General features: G+C 41.0%; 1 long non-coding RNA gene across 1 annotated transcript in view; it reads left to right on the top strand.

Moving 5' to 3' along the window:
* The first annotated feature begins 361 nt into the window (after window positions 1-361).
* LOC118808499 overlaps window positions 362-13,277 on the top strand; it is a 107,349-nt gene continuing 94,433 nt past the window's right edge. The window contains exon 1 of the long non-coding RNA XR_005007281.1: window positions 362-461. This is a non-coding gene — a long non-coding RNA (uncharacterized LOC118808499). The remainder of the gene's footprint in view (window positions 462-13,277) is intronic.

Below are 13,277 nucleotides of genomic sequence, written 5' to 3' on the forward strand. Positions count from 1 at the left end.
CCAAATCTGCTTCACTTCAAATTCACTCACCTGTCTTAACGAAACCAAGTTTCAGAAATAAACACGAACGAGCGGTTAACACAAAACAGGGGGTTTCTGAAAGCAGCGTTTGATGGAAACCCTCCCTCCCCTCCGAACCACCCCCCTTCTCTCTCTCTCTCTCTCCCTCCCTCTCTCTCTCCCTCCCTCTCTCTCTCTCTCCCTCCCTCTCTCTCTCTCTCTCCCCAATGCTTCTCCACTCCGCCACTAGAGGCTCACTGTGGCTCCGCTTTCCGCTGTAGAGCGCGAGCTCCACTACCGGCGTGGCGCGAGAGAGGCGCGCGCGCCACCGTTGGTTTCCCACCGCAGCGCACGAGCGGAGCTTCAGCTGAGGAGAAACCGCGAACCGCGAGGAACTCAGTCCGAGGCGGAGAGAGGAAAAACACCCCGGCGCTTCACATCTCGGCTTTTTTTGGCAGACGGTAAGAGCGCGCGCGCTTCTGCGTTTCTGGAGCCTGACTGAAACTGCGCTCTGCTGTCTGTGTGACCGCGGCAGTTTAATTGGAGAGAAAACTGAGTAATTGCTGGGAATGAAGCTACATTACGCCGCTCCACGCTGATAGGAGGGCTGGGCTGCTGATAACGAGCCGCGTCTGCTGGGAACGTTTTGAAAGGACGCTGTGCGGATGTGTAACTTGTTGCCTCTAATGGCTTCTCTTCCTCCAAAGGAGGCAGGTTACAGTTTTATGACATGAGAAGTTTTGAAGCTTGGGCTGATTTGACGCGGCTCGCAGCTCTGGGGAGGCGAGCTGGAGTGCGGAAAAGTTAACGGAGTGGCTTTAACTGAACGGCTGCCTTAAACGAGATGGTCACCTCTTTATTAGCCTGTAGCCTTTCTTAATTCAAATGACAACAGGATACACATAAAGGCTAATCATGACACGTGCCACATTATTGTTGTCAGCAACGTGGTCAGTTCTAGACCAGCAGAAGATTAACCTCTCAGTACCCACATCCAAAACATTGTCTCTTTTGTTTTAGGTGGGCTCTGGTTTCTTGTCTTGGCGTAGGTGAAGTGAGTGAGTATCGACGTACATGCTGTAATTCATGTCGAATTAAGCGATGTCAGGGGCTGTGGTCGCTTGAAATATGGAATTTCTATAAAGTCTTGAATAAAGCTTTTTACTGGTCGATAAACTGCATTTCGCGGCGGAACGTGCTGTGCGAGGTTTTTATTGTAACTCTGCTGCCTGCTGCCGCCTGATGACACTGACTTTCTCCATCCAGTGCAGGCAAATGCACGATTTTCCAGAAATATCTGGTGAACTTGACGCTTCACAAGTTCACTTTGGCATCAGAACTCTGGCACAGCAGAGTCCCCAGTGCTGCATTAGCTCTTCCAGTGTCCATCTGGACTTATATGAGCACCGTAGGAGGATTTTAACTGTATGAAGTTGCTTGTAATATGTGATGCGTCCTCAATCACTGAGGAGCTATTCAGCTGAAATGACTGATGGCACTGTGCTACACTGCCAACTGTGAAAAAAGCTTAAAAAACACTGAGGATTTGCTTGTCACTCTTGATAGTAGACTAATTCTGTGCCTATCCATCATAAATGACACGCATACATTTCCAAAATGCTCAGCTGGTTTCTCTCTAATTAGGCTGTTTAACTTTGTTAGCAATGGACATGATGCGTGGGCTTACAAGATTGTTTACAGTAGACTGTCGCTGTTGTCAGTGATATAAGACCAAGATAATGTTGGAGATTATCTGTCCTGATGAATATGTGAACTGTACCTTGTTGTCCAAGTGCTGTGATTATGAATGGAGGGATGAAGGGGTGGCATGAGGTTTATTTACATAACTGGCCAATGGACATCACCATAGGCGTTGGTGGGGAATGGACGTTTGAGGAGAACAATAGTGTGATAAAACGTCTACATGTGTAATGGAGCAAAGCACTGTCTTATATGAAGTAGGGGATGCTCTGCTGAACTCCTTAGAGTAAAAGTAAACACAGCTCATCTATGTCTTGTCTAAGCATGTGAGCACTGCTCATCAGTTCTGAGGCTGTGGGGGTGGTCTTCTCTGTTGACCGCATGAGATTTGTTTCATTCCTAAACCAACAGTGGTTGCTGTAGGGTAGAGACACCTTTGCTGAAATGTCATGAGACTTTGAGTGTGTCCATACTCTTAATCTCAAATATATCCAGTCCCTGACCGGTTATACAGTATATTCTGACCAGACTAGACCATTAGCGCTGAGTTTCGGTTTACTCACCTCTAATGCAAGCTTAGTTTTTGATGCATGCCTCTTTGCCTCAGTTACTACATAAAAATCTTATTTCCCTACAGACGTCTTGAGTGAGAGATGCTGGAAAATGGTTATTATTTTTGATTACAGTTGCATTCCTCTTCCACACGTATTGAAAAGTAAAGGTGCCAAAAAGTTTCCTGAAGAATGTTTCTATGAATGGCTAGGAGATGAAGAAGTTGTAAGAACGTTCGCTCAGTGTAAGGATTATATAACAAATAAAGTAAAGATGCACTGATACAGGAGTTGTGAGCCGATGCTGATGTCTGATATTTCCCATGTTCTTATCTGCCAGTGCCAATGCCAACATGTAAAGATGTATAAAATATAGATATTTGGGTTAGATCAACCTGGATTAGCATTATGGAGAAATATAACATGTTTTTATAAATGCAGTAAAATGAATACAATGCAGATCTTTTAGTGCAGCGTTGCCTAAACGTTCTGTTCTTCCGGAGTACAATAAATTTGTTATATTTAATTTTAAGCAATATCTGCTGGTACCGATATGATACTCATATTATCATGCATGCCTAAATTAAAGGTATTTCCTAGAACTGTGTATCTAAGCCACAAACCACTTAGGAATCTTTATTTTTAAGAGTTATAATTTTAAAATTTTGAGAATATTGGCTGCTGTCCTGGACAGCACTGGCGTTCCGACGTGATAAAGCTGAAGATGAAGATTTCTACCCGCCCCCCCTTCCCCCCATTCATTGCTCACGTACTTCCTGTGTAAATATGTGCAGGACACGGGCCACCTGTCGGTAAATCATAGACGCGCAGACGAGCGCGCTATAGATTGGTTGTGATTTATGTCTGACGGGCCCACAAACACGAGGGACCCTACAGTCTCGGCCCTAGCGCTGATAAATTGCTTGAATGAAGCAGTGAGCCCTGGACGACATTGATTACCGTTTACCGAGTCTGAGAATAAACCATAGTGAGGGTTTTGGGGGGTTATAAAGGGTAGGAAGTGATGGATGTTGCTGGGGGGGAGGGGATTTGGTGGTACGGATGACAGATATGGCTTGCAAATGAGGGGGGTTTTATAGCTCCTGGAAATGAGACCATTAGGGTGTTTTTTAATTGATCAGAGTTCAGGGCTCGCTGCTGCAGTTCTGCACCTGCTTCAGGAGCTTCTGGTTCAGACCTTTAGCTTAAATTATCCACTGTGTTACAATCTCACACCTGCTCCGAGAGCCAGCGCGTGCCAAAGGAACTCACCCCCCAGCTTCCGCACAGCACTCTGTATGTATGTGATGATGTGTGTGCGCTCAGGCAGTGAATCGGCGGCAGTCGTTCTTTCACTTTTCCGTTGTTATGAAGTGAACACTACACATGTACGTGTTTAGTGTTTGTACATGGCTTGAATTCAAACATCTGAAGAGTGATTAAATAGTTTTTTGACAATTTGTAAAATTTGTACATGGTCTGCAGTTAAACCCTTTTTTGACTTGAATCTTTTCTGTTTCCTGTTGCACAACTTCACTGGTCTCTCAGTGCAGTTTGTGTCAGAGCTGTTTAGCTTAGCATAATGTATGGAATACTGTGGCTTATTAAATGTTTCATTTTATTTCCATGGAAAGTCCTTGTTTTGCTGCGGGATGGGTCCACAGTACTTGGCTGAGAGCGGTTCATGAAAGATGACTTTGATGAATCAGCCGCGTTCCATAAATCAGATTAGCTTGCTAGTCTCGCTTGAGTTTGCGTACATGGCTGTACACAGCTTCTTTTATTTTAATAATAAAAGTGGTACTAATTGGTGGTACCAATTGGCAGTATAACAATAATTTTTGTTATTGTGATAAATTATGCCACAACACACCTTTTTTGAGCAAACTGTGGATATTGTTAGTATTTAAAGAATACCGACCAACAGCATGTCTCATTACAAAGAGAACAAAATTTCATTGGATTTGGAGCAGCACAGTGTGTGAAGTGTTGAATACAATCAGTAAACGCTAAATTAAAATGATTTGCATATTATCAAACCACTGAAAAACTAAACATGCATATGCATATCATGGAGGGTATGGGGGGTAAAATGGTAATAAGATATACCATGGTATTTAAAAATTATCCTGGTGTTCAAAAATATTGAGAGAATTTTAAAATTATGGTGTGTCAAATTTCTGTTCCACATCTGAAGGACCAAATAAACACATTCCACCCATTTATATTTTAGAGGACTCACTATTTGGTGATGTGGGAGCTCAACAATAGGTGGCGCTGATAGAAAGAGAGGGAAAAATCAGGGCCAGGAAAAACACTAAACAGGATAACAACTCAGCAACGTCTAAGAGACGCCACAGAACACGTTTCATTTCAGCTTTTCACCAGTGACTTTGTGCTCTTAATTGTCTCCAAATGGGTGTCATTTTTGCGTCAGTTTGCTGGAACCAAGCCTGTGCTGTGGCCTGCTAGCTAAGCTATTGTTAGCTTAGCCAACACACTACAGGTTTAATTTCATCAAACTGGCATCAAACAAATGGATACCACCTAGTCCTAGTATCATGGACCATCAAAATGTCTTGAAGTATCATTATGTTTTATTTTTACCATATTGCCCACCCCTACTAATGGTTATTTACAGCCATATCACATTCATATGTCTGCTTTAGAGCTGAACTATTTGGAGAAAACATCTAATTGTGATTTTTCTCACCAGTATTGTGATTGCTATTTAAATTGGGATTATTATCTATGAATTAAGATCCAGGACTGTTTTTTGGCCGACAGACCAACATATCCACTTTTTCTGGCTTAAGCTTGAACTTAAGTTTAGTGTGCCAGTGTTTAATGAGTGTTGCTTCTGATTGGTCTAGTTCATCCACTGGCAGTTCACAGAATTCGTTTTATGGGGTAAATGTCCCCACTTAAGACTAGCTCAGACAATGTTGCTGATAATGTAACCTGTGATTAAAAAATGCAGCTGAAAATGAAACTTTTAGATCTAAATGTAGATCTAAAATCTTTTAGCTATAGTCTAGGTCACTAGCTCACTGCTGCTGCAGTGCTGTCGTTATTGGTTGTTTTAAATCTGAAAACAAGTCTTATTTATCAGAAATAGCTCTGCCTCGCCCTGAGCTGGCTTTGCTATTTACATTTTTTACTAGCCACTTTACAAGCACTAATCAAACCAGTGTTCATGTACGAGCCGATACTAAATAAAGTCTGCATCATGATTATAGCAGTTACAGGCATGCAGGCAGGTCAAGTGACTTTTTCAAAGGCCTGTGTGTATGAAAAGGAGGTGCTGAGCAAAGTTAATAATTACAGTTATTAATGTGTCAGCCTGTAACCTCTAGTGCTGTCACTCAAAACAGCGGCCTTGAAATTTGAGTCCACACCGAAAAAGGTTTCTCGCGTGCCACATTCTAATTGAACTTGATTAATTATTCACATTTAGCATGCCATGCTGGAGCGAAGAGGTGAAATATTTTAAGTGCTTTTCTGTGAGTGCACCGCTGTCTTCCCTCAGTGTTAGTGTGCACGGTACACAGTTTCCTACACTCAATTGATTCTGCTGCTTTCCCTCAGAAATACACTTGAATGAGGATGGAAGGCAAAGCAGGTGACAGTCCTCCTTTTGTCTAAGCTGATTTTATGTTACTGAGCTACTGTTTTTGTCCCTAGATCTTTCATTTGACTTTATAAAATGTCAATTGATAATGCGTAAAAATGTTATCTCAGTCTGCTCAGCGGAACGGCTGAAACCTGCGTCTTGTTAGAAACAAGATTTCATAAAAGTTAATGATCAGTTCATAAGTTGTACAGAAAATGAACTCTCCCCTTCCAGTTTGAATGTTTTAGACGCCTTATGTGGTTTATTTCTTTTTTTTCCGCTGGCAGTCAAGAACTGTGTTACCATGGCAATTTAGCTTGGCTGAAGACGTTGGCATTTGTCAGAGGGAGCAGACAGAAAATGTGCGCCATAGTACAGTATGTCGTCTCACTTTTGTACTCTTTGCAAGTGGGAAGCGGGAAGCGACAAGGTTTTCTTTATGAAGGAAAGCAGCAGTTGTTGCTCGTCCTATGGTCCATACTTCACAGAGCGTGCTCTTTGGCAGCCTCTGATGCGAGGATTTTCTCTTCTCTCACGGCGCAATCAGTGGAATTTCGGGTGGAAATTACCCGGGTGCCAAACAGGCCTGCTGTGATTGTTATAAAGCCTCACATCTTAGGTCTATTTCACAGTTGGCTTCATAGAGCAAGACGATAGAATAAGAGGAAGGAAGAAAAGTGCCTTTCTCTCTTCCTGCCACACTCTCTCTCTCTCTCTCTCTCTCTCTCTCTCTCCCGCTGCCACTTTGTCTGTATTGCACCAGAGCATAGACCACCCTCCTTTCCCAACCAAAAAGGAATTTAAACTTTAAATGCTACTGAATAATGTATGGGTTCCAGGATCTGGTGGTCAGGAAGCACTTTCAGGCCTCGAGGATTCACTCTGAATGGGTAGGGTTGGATGAAAGGGGCTTGCTGTGGGTTTTGGCCCAGCTAGGCCTCGTGGATCTAACAGTGGAGCCTAGGGAAGGAGGTAGGGGGTGGGAGTTACTGGAGGCTTTTATCTTGACAGTAGATCCTGTTCTAGCCTGATGGTGGTCAAAACACAGACCACCATTCCGTTTACAGATCTGAGATCAGTCTAATATTGTCCAGCAGAGTTCTTATAGATGGAACGTATAGACGTGATCAGAACATTCTCACACGGTGCTTGCGGCGAGCCATCAAAGAAAGCTGTCAGTTCTCTCAGAAGAAGAATTTATTGGGAAGAATTATTGCTCGTCACTCACCTCTGTCTTTCTGGAGAGGAGCACTATTACGGGAGCAATTCATATTTGATTATGGGGTCACAGACAGCTTTAGCTTTCGAGAGCCATAAAGAAAGCCCAGTCTCTGGGAATAGAGTGCATAGACTCGGTGAGCGGAGAGACGGTGAAGCCAGCATTGGATATCATGATTTCGTGACAAGCTCTGCCCTCTCTGCCCAGCTTTGATCAGCTCCACTGACAGACTGCCTCTGGGGTCCCCAGAGGCTCTCTCTCTCTTTCTATCTTATGGTCTCTGTCTCTCTTAGTTGGTCTCTCTCTCTCTTTGTATTCTCCAGAGAAAAGCTGCACTCAGAATGCTATTCAGATTTAGCTCAGGTAATTGCCCCAGACTTAATGGAGATACTGCCCAGGTTGGAGGTTGCTGCTTGATCTTGTACTTCCTCACTGTCCGAGACAAGCATGTACTGTACCTCAAAGCCGTATTAAGATTCAGCTTAAGTGTTCATGATGATCTAGCTGATGTACTGCCGTGGCCCCTGACTAAATAAGAATGATAAGGGCAAATGATAGCATGACTGACACAGCTGACATCTATTATAGCATGCAGCACCTCATTCATGACAGCTATCCGAATATAATGAAGTGATATGTGTGGAGAATACTATCAGTGGACAGCGCAGCCTCCATCTTAGTACGGTTTTTGGATGTCACATCACTGGATGTCAATCCTGAGTGTGTTAACTCATTGAGGTCTTTATCTGCACAGACTGTCGTGACACGAATGCAGCTTTCAGAAATGCGATGGCATGGCATGTTTCTTAACCTTTGCACTCAGCTCACATAAATAGCCGAGGAATGTGTCAGTGATTTCAGTCTTTGTTGTGTTTAGTGCAGTTTATTGTACACTAGTTCAGGGACATCATCCTTCATCCTTTTCACTGGTTTGTGTATTTCTCAAGCATTATGTTCACTGAACCAGCTGTATAGTATGAGAAGCAGCAGATGCTAGTTGCTAAGTGAATGAATACAACCAACACTGTAAATGATGAAACCCCTAAGTAAAGATACTTGGTACCGGTGTATCAATTTCAATACAGTATCAAAAAATGAAAAACATAAACACTTGAACGATTGTATTGCAGTTTAAAATTGTATCTGGTTGCTGGTGTATTCTGAGGGTCTTCTATGGAAACCACTGTCAGTGACCAAAACTAGGCCAGTGGCAATAATAACAAACGACTGATCATAATTATTTGATCAGTTTCAGAAGTTTAACTTCTGGCTGGCCTATAGAGGGCAGCAGTGAGTAATGTTTGTTTATTTGAGCTGTGTCTGTCTTCAGGTGGGAGCTACAGTTAGGAATCAAGATAGCTAATCTGCCAATTTGTCCACTTAAAGCTTGTACTTTGCATTGCTAACTGCAATCATTTATATAGCAATTAAATGTAAGCTAAAACTTTCTGATTGTAACAGGCCTTATAAAAACGAAGAATCTTGGCACGTCCTATCAGAGTAAAGTAGGAGGGGAGGAGATGTGGCTTATGCAACCCACTGGTCTTTTTTCTAAAGTACCTTCTAAATTCTACGGCACCTCATCCGGACCTTGAATCCAGTTTCTGGTTGTGGATGTTGCAATTACTAGTAGGTATGACTCAAGGTGGCCAGTCATGGCGTGTCTCAAAGTGAAGGCTGCAGTCAAAGTAGGAGAAACCTTCCTAGCACTGGTATACGAAGGCTCCTCTTCAGTGCTCGTTCACGCACATTTGAGCCGGTCTAAGCAGGATTTACCGACACATCATGGCTTACTGAGCTAAGCAGCGCAGCACATTTAAATCTTACATTTAAAAACATTAAATTAAGTTTTACATTTCATTACAAACATCTTGGTATTTGTAACCTTTTCTGCCATGTTTCCGCTGTGTGTGACGGCTTGTGGGTGATGGAAGGTCTTGAAAGATGCACCAGCTTTCTCGGAGTAGCATTCAAAGGATCCTAAAAACGGCACAGCCTAAAGTGTTACAACAGCGGAGAATTGCAGTCTTCCTTGGCTTTGAAACATGGCTTAAGTTACATCAACAGTTCAGTTAACTACCAGTGATTACTAGATTCAAGGTCCAGCCTGCTTATTTTTTTAGATTAGATTTATTTCATACTCATTTTGCAGTTTTACAGAAAGCAAAACTGAATTGCATGAGTATTTACAGTGCCCACTTATACATTTATAAAAAAGTGAATAAATGAATGAATTTTGTTAGAGGGCTGGTGCAGCACGCACTAAAAAAGTTCTATCTGAGCCAAACTAGTTCGTATAGAATATAATTAGAGCTTTCTCGAATTAAGACATGTTTAACACAATAAGTTTTGCAGACTGAATCAAAATTTGACCTCAGAATCAAAAATCATATTAAACCTGAAAATATATATGCTCTTATATGCACCAGCTTTCTCAGCGTAGCATTCAAAGGATCCTAAAAACGGCACAGCCTAAAGTGTCACAACAGCCGGGAATTGCAGTCTTCCTTGGCTTTGAAACATGGCTTAAGTTACATCAATGGTGTAGTTAAGTACCAGTGATTAACAGTGATGACTGGACACTGGATTCAAGTTCCAAACCTCTGTTTACAATTTTTAAGGCTTATTTTTTAGATTATTATTTATTTCACACTGATTTTACAGTTTTACAGATAGCAAAACTGAATGGCTTGAGTATTCACAATGCCCACTTATACGTTTATAAAAGAGAAAATAAATAAATAAATGAATGAATGAATGAAGATATTGCCTCATTTTATTTTGTTAGAGGGCTGGTGCACATTGAAAAGGTTCAGTCTGAGCCAAACTAGTTCATATAGAATATAATTAGAGCTTTCTCAAATTAAGACATGTTTAACACAATAAGTATTGCAGATTGAATCGAATCTTGATCTCAGAATCATAAATCATATTTACCCTGGAAATATATGTATTTACGCCCCAAGTGTTTGGTGTAGCAGGTAAATACTTTATGTAATTAATTGCTGTATGTAAATCTTGATATTTAGATCACAGCATCATATTCACCTGCACATTCATATTAATTCTGATGTTGAACAGGCTGCAGTGATGTTACTGTTGAAGCACAGGGCTAAGCTAGCTGAATGTAACAGATCCTGCGTGGGGCCAGATTTGAGATTTCCATGTGTGGCTAGGTAGGAGTGAGAGAGAGGGAGGGAGAGTGTGAGAGAGAGAAAGAGAAAGAGAGAGAGAGAGAGAGAGAGCACCAAGTACTACTACTTTGAAATAACAGGAGGCTGGTGGGCTGATGTATTTTGAACATTCTTGAGCGTTACCCAGGTGGGCGTGAAAGAGGAAGAGAGGTTAGGCCAACTTTTGAGCACAGCACTGCAAAATTAGTGCTGACCTAACTGTACAAAGCCATGTTCCGGTTCAGAAAATCTCCTATGTAGGAGGACTGGTTCACTTTATCTTTGCAGCACATACATTTAATGAAATTAGTATGGATAACTAGGATCAGACCTTAGGCCAGCAATTCCGCTGTCTTGTGAATACAAGCCTTGGTATTAGTAATGAAAGACAGTTGGCAATTTGCATAATGAGAATGCATATTTAAAAATTTCTCCTGCTGGTGTCTCTTACGGTAAGAAACAGAGCCCTGTGATGGACAGGCCCGTTCACTGTGTCTGCATTTTTTTCCAAATATTGTTGATGAGTCTTTTTTAAAGGTTTCTTTAAAAAACTTTTTTTGAGTAAAGCATTTTGGAATCTTCAAAAGGCTGCGCCATGTCTGTTATTGTTTAGTTAAGTCCAGTTGTCTTGTTGGGCCTTTTTTTATAAACTCAATTACTTGATTAATTATCAAAGTAACCAATAGACAGTATAGACCACACGTGGTTGCATTACAGTGTTGCTGTGGGTGTATGTGAATGAACTATACATGTGAATTCACCAAGTTCACGCTCTCTGTACATTTCTTTTAAAGATGCACAATTGTTTTATATTTATTGTTATTTATAGTCAGTTAATGTATATCAGAACCATTCATGTTTGACTAATTGCTTTACATTTCATACTATATCATAGCATATTTGGCATGTGCTTCTATAGAAATGTTTAAAAATAGTGTTAATAGTTTTTTAAAGTTTTTAAACTAAATACTGCTTGGACTGTCAAGTGTATAAGAAATCCCAAACAGACCTGCTTTAATTATTAGGGCTTGAAGAATGCTATATGAAGTTGTTTGCTTATGTCTGCAAACATCTAAGAGGCTCTCACTGGTTTTGCAAGTTGATAAAACACTGTTCAACCACCATATTTCAATAAAACCACTGCAGATCAATATTTCACTTCTGCAAAAACGCCTTGTGTCTTTAAGGACCAAGACATTTTGTGGACAAAGCAAAAGTTAGCCTAGTTGTCTAGATCTCATTCAAGCTGCACGGCATGCAAGTTGAAAGGGCCCACATTCTACACTTGTTTTGTTTTTAATTTTTCCTTGAGGTCCACTTATGATGTTTGTGTGGTTTTATGTACCAAAAACATTCATAATTTATTTTTATATGACCATTTTACAACCTTTCCTTACCCCTTAGAATTAAACAGACTGTTTTTGTTACTGTGCCCTCAAAGAGGAATTCCACCATTTTTTTCAAAATGTCTACAAAATTCAAGTGTTAAGATGTAGACAGAGTCACTCAGAATGGTGCTCTGTTCTTACCGAGTCAGAGTTGATAGGAATCAGATGTCCAAAGCGTTTAATGCCTTTAAAAGCTCCCTTACAGAAAGTAACCATAAAATAGTTACTAATACTGCCTGATATCGAGGACGCTGTTGTACTATAGTTTTGAGATAAGGGTCAGGCCTAAAGTATGAATATTTTAAATCCATTCATAGCGGAGTAGTACGTGCAGGGTGTTGTAAGGCAAAATAGTCCCTAAAGAAAACTTATTTTTTCAGATTTACTGTTATTCTAACATTATCAGCATTGCATATGAAAACTAAGAAGTTATGTTAGATTCACCGGCTGTTTTGGATAGTAGATACAATGGCTGTATTTGCATAGCAGACATAGTGACCCCTGATTCCTGTCAGCACCACTGAAAAGATCTAAAACATTATCGTTTACATCTAGTGCTCAAATGCTACATCAAACCATTCTAACTAAAAAAAGTGAGGAAATTCAGTTTTATGTGATGTGTGGAAGTTTAAAAACATCAGGATTCAAAAGCAACTATTGAGCAATTAAGATAGATGGAGTTAGTATCATTATTGGTACTCAGTATCGAAAGGGAAAAGCGGTATCTGTCCATCACTCAAGGTTTTTATGAGCATATTTTCAGAATAAATGCACCATCGTAAATTACTGATAAGACTGAAATAATATGGAATTCTGTGGATGGAGCAGCCGTGTAATTATTCGTTTTAAACATGCATTTGTTAGCTATGTTTTAATGATGCATTTCTTTAGTTAGTAGTACAGAAATATACTGGTGTATGTACATGCTGGTTTATTCATGACTGTGTATGTTTGTGTGTGTAAACAGGGCATAAATGTTAATGTCAAGGAGGCATGGTGTGCCATTGTCACATTTAGAAGTACAATTATCAATCATTTACTATCAGTGATGAGTACCTGTGTGCACATTTTCTCATGTATCTGTAGGTATGTGTAAGGAAGCATTGACTTTGTGCTCCTGCATGTGCACTCATTCATGTACACTCTGTAAACACCTATCTCAGGATACGCCTCCAACTGTAAATAAGTTATGATATGACCACGGCACATCTGTTTTTAATGGCACACAGCAGCATGCACAAATAACTTTAATCCTGATACACGATGGGATTTGCCCCGATGATGCATATCTTGGATGGATTAAGCCCAATGCCACGATGTGACAAGTCAGCGGGCTCCTCCGTGCATCCCCCTTTTGTTTCACCGGCATAATGGGCTTTGTAAGTTAATACCCAAGAGACACAACAATTCTTCTGAGCCATGCACGGATTGTCAGACTGCCCCAGTTCTGAGCACTTTCCCTCCTGTTTGGAATACAGAGGACGCTGGATTTCGCTGAGGAATGACAATAATCGCAGTGGCCTCCTCCCCTTTTCTCTCTCTCCTCCTTCCATCCTTCCTGCTTCTGTGTAACAACACACATATTGTCAGGTTTCATTTTTCATTCTGGTGTCAAGATTCGATTCAGTGTTG

This window comes from Colossoma macropomum, unplaced genomic scaffold (assembly GCF_904425465.1).
Source record: "Colossoma macropomum unplaced genomic scaffold, Colossoma_macropomum, whole genome shotgun sequence".
Taxonomy (NCBI): Eukaryota; Metazoa; Chordata; class Actinopteri; order Characiformes; family Serrasalmidae; genus Colossoma; species Colossoma macropomum.